We start from the raw sequence: 18008 nt of genomic DNA, 5'->3' as shown, positions 1-18008 counted from the left end.
CAGTTGGCAACTACACTTGTTCATGTAATAGTGGTTTTGTAGGAGATGGCAGAAATTGTACAGGTCTGTATCTACTCTTACAAAATGTGACTTGTACAATTAAAGAACAAAAACGATTTATAAACGTCTGTTTAAAAAATCATGGCATTGTTTCGTGTTGCCCATGTGTCCTTTGTTAATTTTCGTCTTTTTTAATTGCATATAAGGTATTCCTATATATAAACTTGGGATTATACCTTATTTTCTGGAAAATATCATGTTCTTTATATACTGAATCTCCTAGGCAATTTATGCTGGTTTTAAATTGCGATGATATTAAAAACCTAATTTTGTATGTTTTTTATAGAGTTATGAGAAGTTTGTTTCTTAATTACAGTGGCAATTTTTAAGTGTATCTCATATTTGTTCTTAGATGTTGACGAATGCTCAACCAATGGTCATACTTGTCACTCTAACGCATCTTGTACAAACACAGTTGGCAACTACACTTGTTCATGTAAAAGTGGTTTTGTAGGAGATGGCAGAAATTGTAACGGTTCGTTTCTATTAAAGAAAGTATTGTGTGAACTCTTTCAGAACAAAAAGTTGTTATGAAGATATGTTTAAAAAAATCCTGGGATTGCTTTGTTTTTCCCATGTGTCCTTTGGTAATTTTCGTGTTGGTTTTAATGCTTGTAAGGTATTCCTTTATTCAATGTTGATTTTGTACCTTATTTTGTAGAAACATGTTCTGTTCTTTCCTTTATTGATTCTCTTGACGAATACATGTTGTTTTTTAATTGACATGATGTTGAAAACTTTATTTTGTTAATTCCTGTTATATAATTCGTAATTGTGATATCATTTTAAATGTATTTCATATTTGTTTTTAGATGTTGAGGAATGCTTACTCAATGCTCATACTTGTCACTCAAACGCCTCTTGTACAAACACAGTTGGCAACTACACTTGTTCATGTAATAGTGGTTTTGTAGGAGATGGCAGAAATTGTACAGGTTTGTATCTACTCTTACAAAATGTCACGTGTACAATTGAAAAAGAAAAATGAGTTATGAACGTCTGTTTAAAACATCATGGAATTGTTTCGTATTGGCCATGTGTCCTTTGTTAATTTTCGTCTTTTTTAATTGCATATAAGGTATTCCTATATATAAACTTGGGATTATACCTTATTTTCTGGAAAATATCATGTTCTTTATATACTGAATCTCCTAGGCAATTTATGCTGGTTTTAAATTGCGATGATATTAAAAACCTAATTTTGTATGTTTTTTTTATAGAGTTATGAAAAGTTTGTTTCTTAATTACAGTGGCAATTTTTAAGTGTATCTCATATTTGTTCTTAGATGTTGACGAATGCTCAACCAATGCTCATACTTGTCACTCTAACGCGTCTTGTACAAACACAGTTGGCAACTACACTTGTTCATGTAAAAGTGGTTTTGTAGGAGATGGCAGAAATTGTAACGGTTCGTTTCTATTAAAGAAAGTATCGTGTGAACTCTTTCAGAACAAAAAATTGTTATGAAGATATGTTTAAAAAAATCCTGGGATTGCTTTGTTTTTCCCATGTGTCCTTTGGTAATTTTCGTGTTGGTTTTAATGCTTGTAAGGTATTCCTTTATTCAATGTTGATTTTGTACCTTATTTTGTAGAAACATGTTCTGTTCTTTCCTTTATTGATTCTCTTGACGAATACATGTTGTTTTTTAATTGACATGATGTTGAAAACTTTATTTTGTTAATTGCTGTTATAGAATTCGTAATTGTGATATCATTTTGAATGTATTTCATATTTGTTTTTAGATGTTGAGGAATGCTTACTCAATGCTCATACTTGTCACTCAAACGCCTCTTGTACAAACACAGTTGGCAACTACACTTGTTCATGTAATAGTGGTTTTGTAGGAGATGGCAGAAATTGTACAGGTTTGTATCTACTCTTACAAAATGTCACGTGTACAATTGAAAAAGAAAAATGAGTTATGAACGTCTGTTTAAAACATCATGGAATTGTTTCGTATTGGCCATGTGTCCTTTGTTAATTTTCGTCTTTTTTAATTGCATATAAGGTATTCCTATATATAAACTTGGGGTTATACCTTATTTTCTGGAAAATATCATGTTCTTTATATACTGAATCTCCTAGGCAATTTATGCTGGTTTTAAATTGCGATGATATTAAAAACATAATTTTGTATGTTTTTTATAGAGTTATGAGAAGTTTGTTTCTTAATTACAGTGGCAATTTTTAAGTGTATCTCATATTTGTTCTTAGATGTTGACGAATGCTCAACCAATGCTCATACTTGTCACTCTAACGCATCTTGTACAAACACAGTTGGCAACTACACTTGTTCATGTAAAAGTGGTTTTGTAGGAGATGGCAGAAATTGTAACGGTTCGTTTCTATTAAAGAAAGTATCGTGTGAACTCTTTCAGAACAAAAAATTGTTATGAAGATATGTTTAAAAAAATCCTGGGATTGCTTTGTTTTTCCCATGTGTCCTTTGGTAATTTTCGTGTTGGTTTTAATGCTTGTAAGGTATTCCTTTATTCAATGTTGATTTTGTACCTTATTTTGTAGAAACATGTTCTGTTCTTTCCTTTATTGATTCTCTTGACGAATACATGTTGTTTTTTAATTGACATGATGTTGAAAACTTTATTTTGTTAATTCCTGTTATAGAATTCGTAATTGTGATATCATTTTGAATGTATTTCATATTTGTTTTTAGATGTTGAGGAATGCTTACTCAATGCTCATACTTGTCACTCAAACGCCTCTTGTACAAACACAGTTGGCAACTACACTTGTTCATGTAATAGTGGTTTTGTAGGAGATGGCAGAAATTGTACAGGTTTGTATCTACTCTTACAAAATGTCACGTGTACAATTGAAAAAGAAAAATGAGTTATGAACGTCTGTTTAAAACATCATGGAATTGTTTCGTATTGGCCATGTGTCCTTTGTTAATTTTCGTCTTTTTTAATTGCATATAAGGTATTCCTATATATAAACTTGGGGTTATACCTTATTTTCTGGAAAATATCATGTTCTTTATATACTGAATCTCCTAGGCAATTTATGCTGGTTTTAAATTGCGATGATATTAAAAACATAATTTTGTATGTTTTTTATAGAGTTATGAGAAGTTTGTTTCTTAATTACAGTGGCAATTTTTAAGTGTATCTCATATTTGTTCTTAGATGTTGACGAATGCTCAACCAATGCTCATACTTGTCACTCTAACGCATCTTGTACAAACACAGTTGGCAACTACACTTGTTCATGTAAAAGTGGTTTTGTAGGAGATGGCAGAAATTGTAACGGTTCGTTTCTATTAAAGAAAGTATCGTGTGAACTCTTTCAGAACAAAAAATTGTTATGAAGATATGTTTAAAAAAATCCTGGGATTGCTTTGTTTTTCCCATGTGTCCTTTGGTAATTTTCGTGTTGGTTTTAATGCTTGTAAGGTATTCCTTTATTCAATGTTGATTTTGTACCTTATTTTGTAGAAACATGTTCTGTTCTTTCCTTTATTGATTCTCTTGACGAATACATGTTGTTTTTTAATTGACATGATGTTGAAAACTTTATTTTGTTAATTCCTGTTATAGAATTCGTAATTGTGATATCATTTTAGATGTATTTCATATTTGTTTTTAGATGTTGAGGAATGCTTACTCAATGCTCATACTTGTCACTCAAACGCCTCTTGTACAAACACAGTTGGCAACTACACTTGTTCATGTAATAGTGGTTTTGTAGGAGATGGCAGAAATTGTACAGGTTTGTATCTACTCTTACAAAATGTCACGTGTACAATTGAAAAAGAAAAATGAGTTATGAACGTCTGTTTAAAACATCATGGAATTGTTTCGTATTGGCCATGTGTCCTTTGTTAATTTTCGTCTTTTTTAATTGCATATAAGGTATTCCTATATATAAACTTGGGATTATACCTTATTTTCTGGAAAATATCATGTTCTTTATATACTGAATCTCCTAGGCAATTTATGCTGGTTTTAAATTGCGATGATATTAAAAACCTAATTTTGTATGTTTTTTTATAGAGTTATGAGAAGTTTGTTTCTTAATTACAGTGGCAATTTTTAAGTGTATCTCATATTTGTTCTTAGATGTTGACGAATGCTCAACCAATGCTCATACTTGTCACTCTAACGCGTCTTGTACAAACACAGTTGGCAACTACACTTGTTCATGTAAAAGTGGTTTTGTAGGAGATGGCAGAAATTGTAACGGTTCGTTTCTATTAAAGAAAGTATCGTGTGAACTCTTTATGAACAAAAAATTGTTATGAAGATATGTTTAAAAAAATCCTGGGATTGCTTTGTTTTTCCCATGTGTCCTTTGGTAATTTTCGTGTTGGTTTTAATGCTTGTAAGGTATTCCTTTATTCAATGTTGATTTTGTACCTTATTTTGTAGAAACATGTTCTGTTCTTTCCTTTATTGATTCTCTTGACGAATACATGTTGTTTTTTAATTGACATGATGTTGAAAACTTTATTTTGTTAATTCCTGTTATAGAATTCGTAATTGTGATATCATTTTGAATGTATTTCATATTTGTTTTTAGATGTTGAGGAATGCTTACTCAATGCTCATACTTGTCACTCAAACGCCTCTTGTACAAACACAGTTGGCAACTACACTTGTTCATGTAAAAGTGGTTTTGTAGGAGATGGCAGAAATTGTAACGGTTCGTTTCTATTAAAGAAAGTATCGTGTGAACTCTTTCAGAACAAAAAATTGTTATGAAGATATGTTTAAAAAAATCCTGGGATTGCTTTGTTTTTCCCATGTGTCCTTTGGTAATTTTCGTGTTGGTTTTAATGCTTGTAAGGTATTCCTTTATTCAATGTTGATTTTGTACCTTATTTTGTAGAAACATGTTCTGTTCTTTCCTTTATTGATTCTCTTGACGAATACATGTTGTTTTTTAATTGACATGATGTTGAAAACTTTATTTTGTTAATTCCTGTTATAGAATTCGTAATTGTGATATCATTTTGAATGTATTTCATATTTGTTTTTAGATGTTGAGGAATGCTTACTCAATGCTCATACTTGTCACTCAAACGCCTCTTGTACAAACACAGTTGGCAACTACACTTGTTCATGTAATAGTGGTTTTGTAGGAGATGGCAGAAATTGTACAGGTTTGTATCTACTCTTACAAAATGTCACGTGTACAATTGAAAAAGAAAAATGAGTTATGAACGTCTGTTTAAAACATCATGGAATTGTTTCGTATTGGCCATGTGTCCTTTGTTAATTTTCGTCTTTTTTAATTGCATATAAGGTATTCCTATATATAAACTTGGGGTTATACCTTATTTTCTGGAAAATATCATGTTCTTTATATACTGAATCTCCTAGGCAATTTATGCTGGTTTTAAATTGCGATGATATTAAAAACATAATTTTGTATGTTTTTTATAGAGTTATGAGAAGTTTGTTTCTTAATTACAGTGGCAATTTTTAAGTGTATCTCATATTTGTTCTTAGATGTTGACGAATGCTCAACCAATGCTCATACTTGTCACTCTAACGCATCTTGTACAAACACAGTTGGCAACTACACTTGTTCATGTAAAAGTGGTTTTGTAGGAGATGGCAGAAATTGTAACGGTTCGTTTCTATTAAAGAAAGTATCGTGTGAACTCTTTCAGAACAAAAAATTGTTATGAAGATATGTTTAAAAAAATCCTGGGATTGCTTTGTTTTTCCCATGTGTCCTTTGGTAATTTTCGTGTTGGTTTTAATGCTTGTAAGGTATTCCTTTATTCAATGTTGATTTTGTACCTTATTTTGTAGAAACATGTTCTGTTCTTTCCTTTATTGATTCTCTTGACGAATACATGTTGTTTTTTAATTGACATGATGTTGAAAACTTTATTTTGTTAATTCCTGTTATAGAATTCGTAATTGTGATATCATTTTAGATGTATTTCATATTTGTTTTTAGATGTTGAGGAATGCTTACTCAATGCTCATACTTGTCACTCAAACGCCTCTTGTACAAACACAGTTGGCAACTACACTTGTTCATGTAATAGTGGTTTTGTAGGAGATGGCAGAAATTGTACAGGTTTGTATCTACTCTTACAAAATGTCACGTGTACAATTGAAAAAGAAAAATGAGTTATGAACGTCTGTTTAAAACATCATGGAATTGTTTCGTATTGGCCATGTGTCCTTTGTTAATTTTCGTCTTTTTTAATTGCATATAAGGTATTCCTATATATAAACTTGGGATTATACCTTATTTTCTGGAAAATATCATGTTCTTTATATACTGAATCTCCTAGGCAATTTATGCTGGTTTTAAATTGCGATGATATTAAAAACCTAATTTTGTATGTTTTTTTATAGAGTTATGAGAAGTTTGTTTCTTAATTACAGTGGCAATTTTTAAGTGTATCTCATATTTGTTCTTAGATGTTGACGAATGCTCAACCAATGCTCATACTTGTCACTCTAACGCGTCTTGTACAAACACAGTTGGCAACTACACTTGTTCATGTAAAAGTGGTTTTGTAGGAGATGGCAGAAATTGTAACGGTTCGTTTCTATTAAAGAAAGTATCGTGTGAACTCTTTATGAACAAAAAATTGTTATGAAGATATGTTTAAAAAAATCCTGGGATTGCTTTGTTTTTCCCATGTGTCCTTTGGTAATTTTCGTGTTGGTTTTAATGCTTGTAAGGTATTCCTTTATTCAATGTTGATTTTGTACCTTATTTTGTAGAAACATGTTCTGTTCTTTCCTTTATTGATTCTCTTGACGAATACATGTTGTTTTTTAATTGACATGATGTTGAAAACTTTATTTTGTTAATTCCTGTTATAGAATTCGTAATTGTGATATCATTTTAAATGTATTTCATATTTGTTTTTAGATGTTGAGGAATGCTTACTCAATGCTCATACTTGTCACTCAAACGCCTCTTGTACAAACACAGTTGGCAACTACACTTGTTCATGTAATAGTGGTTTTGTAGGAGATGGCAGAAATTGTACAGGTTTGTATCTACTCTTACAAAATGTCACGTCTACAATTGAAAAAGAAAAATGAGTTATGAACGTCTGTTTAAAACATCATGGAATTGTTTCGTATTGGCCATGTGTCCTTTGTTCATTTTCGTCTTTTTAATTGCATATAAGGTATTCCTATATATAAACTTGGGGTTATACCTTATTTTCTGGAAAATATCATGTTCTTTATATACTGAATCTCCTAGGCAATTTATGCTGGTTTTAAATTGCGATGATATTAAAAACCTAATTTTGTATGTTTTTTTTATAGAGTTATGAGAAGTTTGTTTCTTAATTACAGTGGCAATTTTTAAGTGTATCTCATATTTGTTCTTAGATGTTGACGAATGCTCAACCAATGCTCATACTTGTCACTCTAACGCGTCTTGTACAAACACAGTTGGCAACTACACTTGTTCATGTAAAAGTGGTTTTGTAGGAGATGGCAGAAATTGTAACGGTTCGTTTCTATTAAAGAAAGTATCGTGTGAACTCTTTCAGAACAAAAAATTGTTATGAAGATATGTTTAAAAAAATCCTGGGATTGCTTTGTTTTTCCCATGTGTCCTTTGGTAATTTTCGTGTTGGTTTTAATGCTTGTAAGGTATTCCTTTATTCAATGTTGATTTTGTACCTTATTTTGTAGAAACATGTTCTGTTCTTTCCTTTATTGATTCTCTTGACGAATACATGTTGTTTTTTAATTGACATGATGTTGAAAACTTTATTTTGTTAATTCCTGTTATAGAATTCGTAATTGTGATATCATTTTAAATGTATTTCATATTTGTTTTTAGATGTTGAGGAATGCTTACTCAATGCTCATACTTGTCACTCAAACGCCTCTTGTACAAACACAGTTGGCAACTACACTTGTTCATGTAATAGTGGTTTTGTAGGTGACGGGAGAAATTGTACAGGTTTGTATCTACTATTACAAAATGTCACGTGTACAAGTGAAAAAGAAAAATGAGTTATGAACGTCTGTTTAAAACATCATGGAATTGTTTCGTATTGGCCATGTGTCCTTTGTTAATTTTCGTCTTTTTTAAATGCATGTAAGGTATTCCTATATATAAACTTGGGATTATACCTTTTTTTCTGGAAAATATCATGTTCTTTATATACTGAATCTCCTAGGCAATTTATGCTGGTTTTAAATTGCGATGATACTAAAAACCTAATTTTGTATGTTTTTTTTATAGAGTGATGAAAAGTTTGTTTCTTAATTACAGTGGCAATTTTTAAGTGTATCTCATATTTGTTCTTAGATGTTGACGAATGCTCAACCAATGCTCATACTTGTCACTCTAACGCGTCTTGTACAAACACAGTTGGCAACTACACTTGTTCATGTAAAAGTGGTTTTGTAGGAGATGGCAGAAATTGTAACGGTTCGTTTCTATTAAAGAAAGTATCGTGTGAACTCTTTATAAACAAAAAATTGTTATGAAGATATGTTTAAAAAAATCCTGGGATTGCTTTGTTTTTCCCATGTGTCCTTTGGTAATTTTCGTGTTGGTTTTAATGCTTGTAAGGTATTTCTTTATTCAATGTTGATTTTGTACCTTCTTTTGTAGAAACATGTTCTGTTCTTTCCTTTATTGATTCTCTTGACGAATACATGTTGTTTTTTAATTGACATAATGTTGAAAACTTTATTTTGTTAATTCCTGTTATAGAATTCGTAATTGTGATATCATTTTGAATGTATTTCATATTTGTTTTTAGATGTTGAGGAATGCTTACTCAATGCTCATACTTGTCACTCAAACGCCTCTTGTACAAACACAGTTGGCAACTACACTTGTTCATGTAATGGTGGTTTTGTAGGAGATGGCAGAAATTGTAACGGTTCGTTTCTATTAAAGAAAGTATCGTGTGAACTCTTTCAGAACAAAAAATTGTTATGAAGATCTGTTTAAAAAAATCCTGGGATTGCTTTGTTTTTCCCATGTGTCCTTTGGTAATTTTCGTGTTGGTTTTAATGCTTGTAAGGTATTCCTTTATTCAATGTTGATTTTGTACCTTATTTTGTAGAAACATGTTCTGTTCCTTCCTTTATTGATTCTCTTGACGAATACATGTTGTTTTTTAATTGACATGATGTTGAAAACTTTAGTTTGTTAATTGCTGTTATAGAATTCGTAATTGTGATATCATTTTAAATGTATTTCATATTTGTTTTTAGATGTTGAGGAATGCTTACTCAATGCTCATACTTGTCACTCAAACGCCTCTTGTACAAACACAGTTGGCAACTACACTTGTTCATGTAATAGTGGTTTTGTAGGTGACGGGAGAAATTGTACAGGTTTGTATCTACTATTACAAAATGTCACGTGTACAATTGAAAAAGAAAAATGAGTTATGAACGTCTGTTTAAAACATCATGGAATTGTTTCGTATTGGCCATGTGTCCTTTGTCAATTTTCGTCTTTTTTAAATGCATGTAAGGTATTCCTATCTATAAACTTGGGATTATACCTTTTTTTCTGGAAAATATCATGTTCTTTATATACTGAATCTCCTAGGCAATTTATGCTGGTTTTTAATTGCGATGATATTAAAAACCTAATTTTGTATGTTTTTTTTATAGAGTTATGAAAAGTTTGTTTCTTAATTACAGTGGCAATTTTTAAGTGTATCTCATATTTGTTCTTAGATGTTGACGAATGCTCAACCAATGCTCATACTTGTCACTCTAACGCGTCTTGTACAAACACAGTTGGCAACTACACTTGTTCATGTAAAAGTGGTTTTGTAGGAGATGGCAGAAATTGTAACGGTTCGTTTCTATTAAAGAAAGTATCGTGTGAACTCTTTCAGAACAAAAAATTGTTATGAAGATATGTTTAAAAAAATCCTGGGATTGCTTTGTTTTTCCCATGTGTCCTTTGGTAATTTTCGTGTTGGTTTTAATGCTTGTAAGGTATTTCTTTATTCAATGTTGATTTTGTACCTTATTTTGTAGAAACATGTTCTGTTCTTTCCTTTATTGATTCTCTTGACGAATACATGTTGTTTTTTAATTGACATGATGTTGAAAACTTTATTTTGTTAATTCCTGTTATAGAATTCGTAATTGTGATATCATTTTGAATGTATTTCATATTTGTTTTTAGATGTTGAGGAATGCTTACTCAATGCTCATACTTGTCACTCAAACGCCTCTTGTACAAACACAGTTGGCAACTACACTTGTTCATGTAAAAGTGGTTTTGTAGGAGATGGCAGAAATTGTAACGGTTCGTTTCTATTAAAGAAAGTATCGTGTGAACTCTTTCAGAACAAAAAATTGTTATGAAGATATGTTTAAAAAAATCCTGGGATTGCTTTGTTTTTCCCATGTGTCCTTTGGTAATTTTCGTGTTGGTTTTAATGCTTGTAAGGTATTCCTTTATTCAATGTTGATTTTGTACCTTATTTTGTAGAAACATGTTCTGTTCTTTCCTTTATTGATTCTCTTGACGAATACATGTTGTTTTTTAATTGACATGATGTTGAAAACTTTATTTTGTTAATTGCTGTTATAGAATTCGTAATTGTGATATCATTTTGAATGTATTTCATATTTGTTTTTAGATGTTGAGGAATGCTTACTCAATGCTCATACTTGTCACTCAAACGCCTCTTGTACAAACACAGTTGGCAACTACACTTGTTCATGTAATAGTGGTTTTGTAGGAGATGGCAGAAATTGTACAGGTTTGTATCTACTCTTACAAAATGTCACGTGTACAATTGAAAAAGAAAAATGAGTTATGAACGTCTGTTTAAAACATCATGGAATTGTTTCGTATTGGCCATGTGTCCTTTGTTAAATTTCGCTTTTTTAATTGCATATAAGGTATTCCTATATATAAACTTGGGGTTATACCTTATTTTCTGGAAAATATCATGTTCTTTATATACTGAATCTCCTAGGCAATTTATGCTGGTTTTAAATTGCGATGATATTAAAAACCTAATTTTGTATGTTTTTTATAGAGTTATGAGAAGTTTGTTTCTTAATTACAGTGGCAATTTTTAAGTGTATCTCATATTTGTTCTTAGATGTTGACGAATGCTCAACCAATGCTCATACTTGTCACTCTAACGCGTCTTGTACAAACACAGTTGGCAACTACACTTGTTCATGTAAAAGTGGTTTTGTAGGAGATGGCAGAAATTGTAACGGTTCGTTTCTTTTAAAGAAAGTATCGTGTGAACTCTTTCAGAACAAAAAATTGTTATGAAGATCTGTTTAAAAAAATCCTGGGATTGCTTTGTTTTTCCCATGTGTCCTTTGGTAATTTTCGTGTTGGTTTTAATGCTTGTAAGGTATTCCTTTATTCAATGTTGATTTTGTACCTTATTTTGTAGAAACATGTTCTGTTCTTTCCTTTATTGATTCTCTTGACGAATACATGTTGTTTTTTAATTGACATGATGTTGAAAACTTTATTTTGGTAATTCCTGTTATAGATTTCGTAATTGTGATATCATTTTAACTGTATTTCATTTTTTTTTTAGATGTTGACGAATGCTCAACCAACGCGCATACTTGTCACTCAAACGCGTCTTGTACAAACACAGTTGGCAACTACACTTGTTCATGTAATAGTGGTTTTGTAGGAGATGGCAGAAATTGTACAGGTCTGTATCTACTCTTACAAAATGTGACTTGTACAATTAAAGAACAAAAACGATTTATAAACGTCTGTTTAAAAAATCATGGCATTGTTTCGTGTTGCCCATGTGTCCTTTGTTAATTTTCGTCTTTTTTAATTGCATATAAGGTATTCCTATATATAAACTTGGGATTATACCTTATTTTCTGGAAAATATCATGTTCTTTATATACTGAATCTCCTAGGCAATTTATGCTGGTTTTAAATTGAGATGATATTAAAAACCTAATTTTGTATGTTTTTTATAGAGTTATGAAAAGTTTGTTTCTTAATTACAATGGCAATTTTTAAGTGTATCTCATATTTGTTTTTAGATGTTGACGAATGCTCAACCAGTTCTCATACTTGTCACTCAAACGCGTCTTGTACAAACACAGTTGGCAACTACACTTGTTCATGTAATAGTGGTTTTGTAGGAGATGGCAGAAATTGTAACGGTTCGTTTCTATTAAAGAAAGTATCGTGTGAAATCTTTCAGAACAAAAAATTGTTATGAAGATCTGTTTAAAAAAATCCTGGGATTGCTTTGTTTTTCCAATGTGTCCTTTGGTAATTTTCGTGTTGGTTTTAATGCTTGTAAGGTATTCCTTTATTCAATGTTGATTTTGTACCTAATTTTTTTGAAACATGTTCTGTTCTTTCCTTTACTGACTCTCCTGACGAATACATGTTGTTTTTTAATTGACATGATGTTGAAAACTTTATTTTGGTAATTCCTGTTATAGATTTCGTAATTGTGATATCATTTTAACTGTATTTCATTTTTTTTTTAGATGTTGACGAATGCTCAACCAACGCGCATACTTGTCACTCAAACGCGTCTTGTACAAACACAGTTGGCAACTACACTTGTTCATGTAATAGTGGTTTTGTAGGAGATGGCAGAAATTGTACAGGTCTGTATCTACTCTTACAAAATGTGACTTGTACAATTAAAGAACAAAAACGATTTATAAACGTCTGTTTAAAAAATCATGGCATTGTTTCGTGTTGCCCATGTGTCCTTTGTTAATTTTCGTCTTTTTTAATTGCATATAAGGTATTCCTATATATAAACTTGGGATTATACCTTATTTTCTGGAAAATATCATGTTCTTTATATACTGAATCTCCTAGGCAATTTATGCTGGTTTTAAATTGAGATGATATTAAAAACCTAATTTTGTATGTTTTTTATAGAGTTATGAAAAGTTTGTTTCTTAATTACAATGGCAATTTTTAAGTGTATCTCATATTTGTTTTTAGATGTTGACGAATGCTCAACCAGTTCTCATACTTGTCACTCAAACGCGTCTTGTACAAACACAGTTGGCAACTACACTTGTTCATGTAATAGTGGTTTTGTAGGAGATGGCAGAAATTGTAACGGTTCGTTTCTATTAAAGAAAGTATCGTGTGAAATCTTTCAGAACAAAAAATTGTTATGAAGATCTGTTTAAAAAAATCCTGGGATTGCTTTGTTTTTCCAATGTGTCCTTTGGTAATTTTCGTGTTGGTTTTAATGCTTGTAAGGTATTCCTTTATTCAATGTTGATTTTGTACCTAATTTTTTTGAAACATGTTCTGTTCTTTCCTTTACTGACTCTCCTGACGAATACATGTTGTTTTTTAATTGACATGATGTTGAAAACTTTATTTTGGTAATTCCTGTTATAGATTTCGTAATTGTGATATCATTTTAACTGTATTTCATATTTTTTTTAGATGTTGACGAATGCTCAACCAACGCGCATACTTGTCACTCAAACGCGTCTTGTACAAACACAGTTGGCAACTACACTTGTTCATGTAATAGTGGTTTTGTAGGAGATGGCAGAAATTGTACAGGTCTGTATCTACTCTTACAAAATGTGACTTGTACAATTAAAGAACAAAAACGATTTATAAACGTCTGTTTAAAAAATCATGGCATTGTTTCGTGTTGCCCATGTGTCCTTTGTTAATTTTCGTCTTTTTTAATTGCATATAAGGTATTCCTATATATAAACTTTGGATTATACCTTATTTTCTGGAAAATATCATGTTCTTTATATACTGAATCTCCTAGGCAATTTATGCTGGTTTTAAATTGAGATGATATTAAAAACCTAATTTTGTATGTTTTTTATAGAGTTATGAAAAGTTTGTTTCTTTTCTACAATGGCAATTTTTAAGTGTATCTCATATTTGTTTTTAGATGTTGACGAATGCTCAACCAATTCTCATACTTGTCACTCAAACGCGTCTTGTACAAACACAGTTGGCAACTACACTTGTTCATGTAATAGTGGTTTTGTAGGAGATGGCAGAAATTGTAACGGTTCGTTTCTATTAAAGAAAGTATCGTGTGAACTCTTTCAGAACAAAAAATTGTTATGAAGATATGTTTAAAAAAATCCTGGGATTGCTTTGTTTTTCCCATGTGTCCTTTGGTAATTTTCGTGTTGGTTTTAATGCTTGTAAGGTATTCCTTTATTCAATGTTGATTTTGTACCTTATTTTGTAGAAACATGTTCTGTTCTTTCCTTTATTGATTCTCTTGACGAATACATGTTGTTTTTTAATTGACATGATGTTGAAAACTTTATTTTGTTAATTCCTGTTATAGAATTCGTAATTGTGATATCATTTTAAATGTATTTCATATTTGTTTTTAGATGTTGAGGAATGCTTACTCAATGCTCATACTTGTCACTCAAACGCCTCTTGTACAAACACAGTTGGCAACTACACTTGTTCATGTAATAGTGGTTTTGTAGGAGATGGCAGAAATTGTACAGGTTTGTATCTACTCTTACAAAATGTCACGTGTACAATTGAAAAAGAAAAATGAGTTATGAACGTCTGTTTAAAACATCATGGAATTGTTTCGTATTGGCCATGTGTCCTTTGTTAATTTTCGTCTTTTTTAAATGCATGTAAGGTATTCCTATATATAAACTTGGGATTATACCTTATTTTCTGGAAAATATCATGTTCTTTATATACTGAATCTCCTAGGCAATTTATGCTGGTTTTAAATTGCGATGATATTAAAAACCTAATTTTGTATGTTTTTTATAGAGTTATGAGAACTTTGTTTCTTAATTACAGTGGCAATTTTTAAGTGTATCTCATATTTGTTCTTAGATGTTGACGAATGCTCAACCAATGCTCATACTTGTCACTCTAACGCGTCTTGTACAAACACAGTTGGCAACTACACTTGTTCATGTAATAGTGGTTTTGTAGGAGATGGCAGAAATTGTACAGGTTTGTATCTACTCTTACAAAATGTCACGTGTACAATTGAAAAAGAAAAATGAGTTATGAACGTCTGTTTAAAACATCATGGAATTGTTTCGTATTGGCCATGTGTCCTTTGTTAATTTTCGTCTTTTTTAAATGCATGTAAGGTATTCCTATATATAAACTTGGGGTTATACCTTATTTTCTGGAAAATATCATGTTCTTTATATACTGAATCTCCTAGGCAATTTATGCTGGTTTTAAATTGCGATGATATTAAAAACCTAATTTTGTATGTTTTTTATAGAGTTATGAGAACTTTGTTTCTTAATTACAGTGGCAATTTTTAAGTGTATCTCATATTTGTTCTTAGATGTTGACGAATGCTCAACCAATGCTCATACTTGTCACTCTAACGCGTCTTGTACAAACACAGTTGGCAACTACACTTGTTCATGTAATAGTGGTTTTGTAGGAGATGGCAGAAATTGTAACGGTTCGTTTCTATTAAAGAAAGTATCGTGTGAACTCTTTCAGAACAAAAAATTGTTATGAAGATCTGTCTAAAATGATCCTGGGATCGCTTTGTTTTTCCCATGTGTCCTTTGGTAATTTTCGTGTTGGTTTTAATGCTTGTAAGGTATTCCTTTATTTAATGTTGATCTTGTTCCTAATTTTGTAGAAACATGTTCTGTTCTTTCCTTTATTGATTTTCTTGACGAATACATGTTGTTTTTTAATTGACATGATGTTGAAAACTTTATTTTGTTAATTGCTGTTATAGAATTCGTAATTGTGATATCATTTTAAATGTATTTCATATTTGTTTTTAGATGTTGAGGAATGCTTACTCAATGCTCATACTTGTCACTCAAACGCCTCTTGTACAAACACAGTTGGCAACTACACTTGTTCATGTAATAGTGGTTTTGTAGGAGATGGCAGAAATTGTACAGGTTTGTATCTACTCTTACAAAATGTCACGTGTACAATTGAAAAAGAAAAATGAGTTATGAACGTCTGTTTAAAACATCATGGAATTGTTTCGTATTGGCCATGTGTCCTTTGTTAATTTTCGTCTTTTTTAAATGCATGTAAGGTATTCCTATATATAAACTTGGGATTATACCTTATTTTCTGGAAAATATCATGTTCTTTATATACTGAATCTCCTAGGCAATTTATGCTGGTTTTAAATTGCGATGATATTAAAAACCTAATTTTGTATGTTTTTTATAGAGTTATGAGAACTTTGTTTCTTAATTACAGTGGCAATTTTTAAGTGTATCTCATATTTGTTCTTAGATGTTGACGAATGCTCAACCAATGCTCATACTTGTCACTCTAACGCGTCTTGTACAAACACAGTTGGCAACTACACTTGTTCATGTAATAGTGGTTTTGTAGGAGATGGCAGAAATTGTACAGGTTTGTATCTACTCTTACAAAATGTCACGTGTACAATTGAAAAAGAAAAATGAGTTATGAACGTCTGTTTAAAACATCATGGAATTGTTTCGTATTGGCCATGTGTCCTTTGTTAATTTTCGTCTTTTTTAAATGCATGTAAGGTATTCCTATATATAAACTTGGGGTTATACCTTATTTTCTGGAAAATATCATGTTCTTTATATACTGAATCTCCTAGGCAATTTATGCTGGTTTTAAATTGCGATGATATTAAAAACCTAATTTTGTATGTTTTTTATAGAGTTATGAGAACTTTGTTTCTTAATTACAGTGGCAATTTTTAAGTGTATCTCATATTTGTTCTTAGATGTTGACGAATGCTCAACCAATGCTCATACTTGTCACTCTAACGCGTCTTGTACAAACACAGTTGGCAACTACACTTGTTCATGTAAAAGTGGTTTTGTAGGAGATGGCAGAAATTGTAACGGTTCGTTTCTATTAAAGAAAGTATCGTGTGAACTCTTTCAGAACAACAAATTGTTATGAAGATATGTTTAAAAAAATCCTGGGATTGCTTTGTTTTTCCCATGTGTCCTTTGGTAATTTTCGTGTTGGTTTTAATGCTTGTAAGGTATTCCTTTATTCAATGTTGATTTTGTACCTTATTTTGTAGAAACATGTTCTGTTCTTTCCTTTATTGATTCTCTTGACGAATACATGTTGTTTTTTAATTGACATGATGTTGAAAACTTTATTTTGTTAATTCCTGTTATAGAATTCGTAATTGTGATATCATTTTAAATGTATTTCATATTTGTTTTTAGATGTTGAGGAATGCTTACTCAATGCTCATACTTGTCACTCAAACGCCTCTTGTACAAACACAGTTGGCAACTACACTTGTTCATGTAATAGTGGTTTTGTAGGAGATGGCAGAAATTGTAACGGTTCGTTTCTATTAAAGAAAGTATCGTGTGAACTCTTTCAGAACAAAAAATTGTTATGAAGATATGTTTAAAAAAATCCTGGGATTGCTTTGTTTTTCCCATGTGTCCTTTTGTAATTTTCGTGTTGGTTTTAATGCTTGTAAGGTATTCCTTTATTCAATATTGATTTTGTACCTTATTTTGTAGAAACATGTTCTGTTCTTTCCTTTATTGATTCTCTTGACGAATACATGTTGTTTTTTAATTGACATGATGTTGAAAACTTTATTTTGTTAATTCCTGTTATAGATTTCGTAATTGTGATATCATTTTAACTGTATTTCATATTTTTTTTAGATGTTGACGAATGCTCAACCAACGCGCATACTTGTCACTCAAACGCGTCTTGTACAAACACAGTTGGCAACTACACTTGTTCATGTAATAGTGGTTTTGTAGGAGATGGCAGAAATTGTACAGGTTTGTATCTACTCTTACAAAATGTCACGTGTACAATTGAAAAAGAAAAATGAGTTATGAACGTCTGTTTAAAACATCATGGAATTGTTTCGTATTGGCCATGTGTCCTTTGCTAATTTTCGTCTTTTTTAATTGCATATAAGGTATTCCTATATATAAACTTGGGATTATACCTTATTTTCTGGAAAATATCATGTTCTTTATATACTGAATCTCCTAGGCAATTTATGCTGGTTTTAAATTGC

The 18008-nt window shown here is 31.0% G+C and overlaps 1 long non-coding RNA gene across 2 annotated transcripts; it reads left to right on the top strand.

Annotated features, from left to right (window-relative positions):
• Positions 1-8872: 8872 nt before the first annotated feature.
• Positions 8873-13860, top strand: LOC148959222 (uncharacterized). Of its 2 annotated transcripts, XR_016144104.1 has the most exons (4): positions 8873-8918; positions 9256-9378; positions 12052-12633; positions 12983-13852. It is a non-coding gene; the product is annotated as an uncharacterized LOC148959222 (long non-coding RNA). The 2 variants fall into 2 exon arrangements; XR_016144105.1 differs by lacking the exons at positions 8873-8918; positions 9256-9378 and adding an exon at positions 11488-11702 and having other exon boundaries at positions 12983-13860.
• Positions 13861-18008: the final 4148 nt, after the last annotated feature.

This window comes from Rhopilema esculentum, chromosome 10 (genome assembly GCF_057945365.1).
Source record: "Rhopilema esculentum isolate cy_ngs chromosome 10, ASM5794536v1, whole genome shotgun sequence".
NCBI lineage: Eukaryota > Metazoa > Cnidaria > Scyphozoa > Rhizostomeae > Rhizostomatidae > Rhopilema > Rhopilema esculentum.
This window is presented reverse-complemented; position numbering and strand designations above follow the sequence as displayed.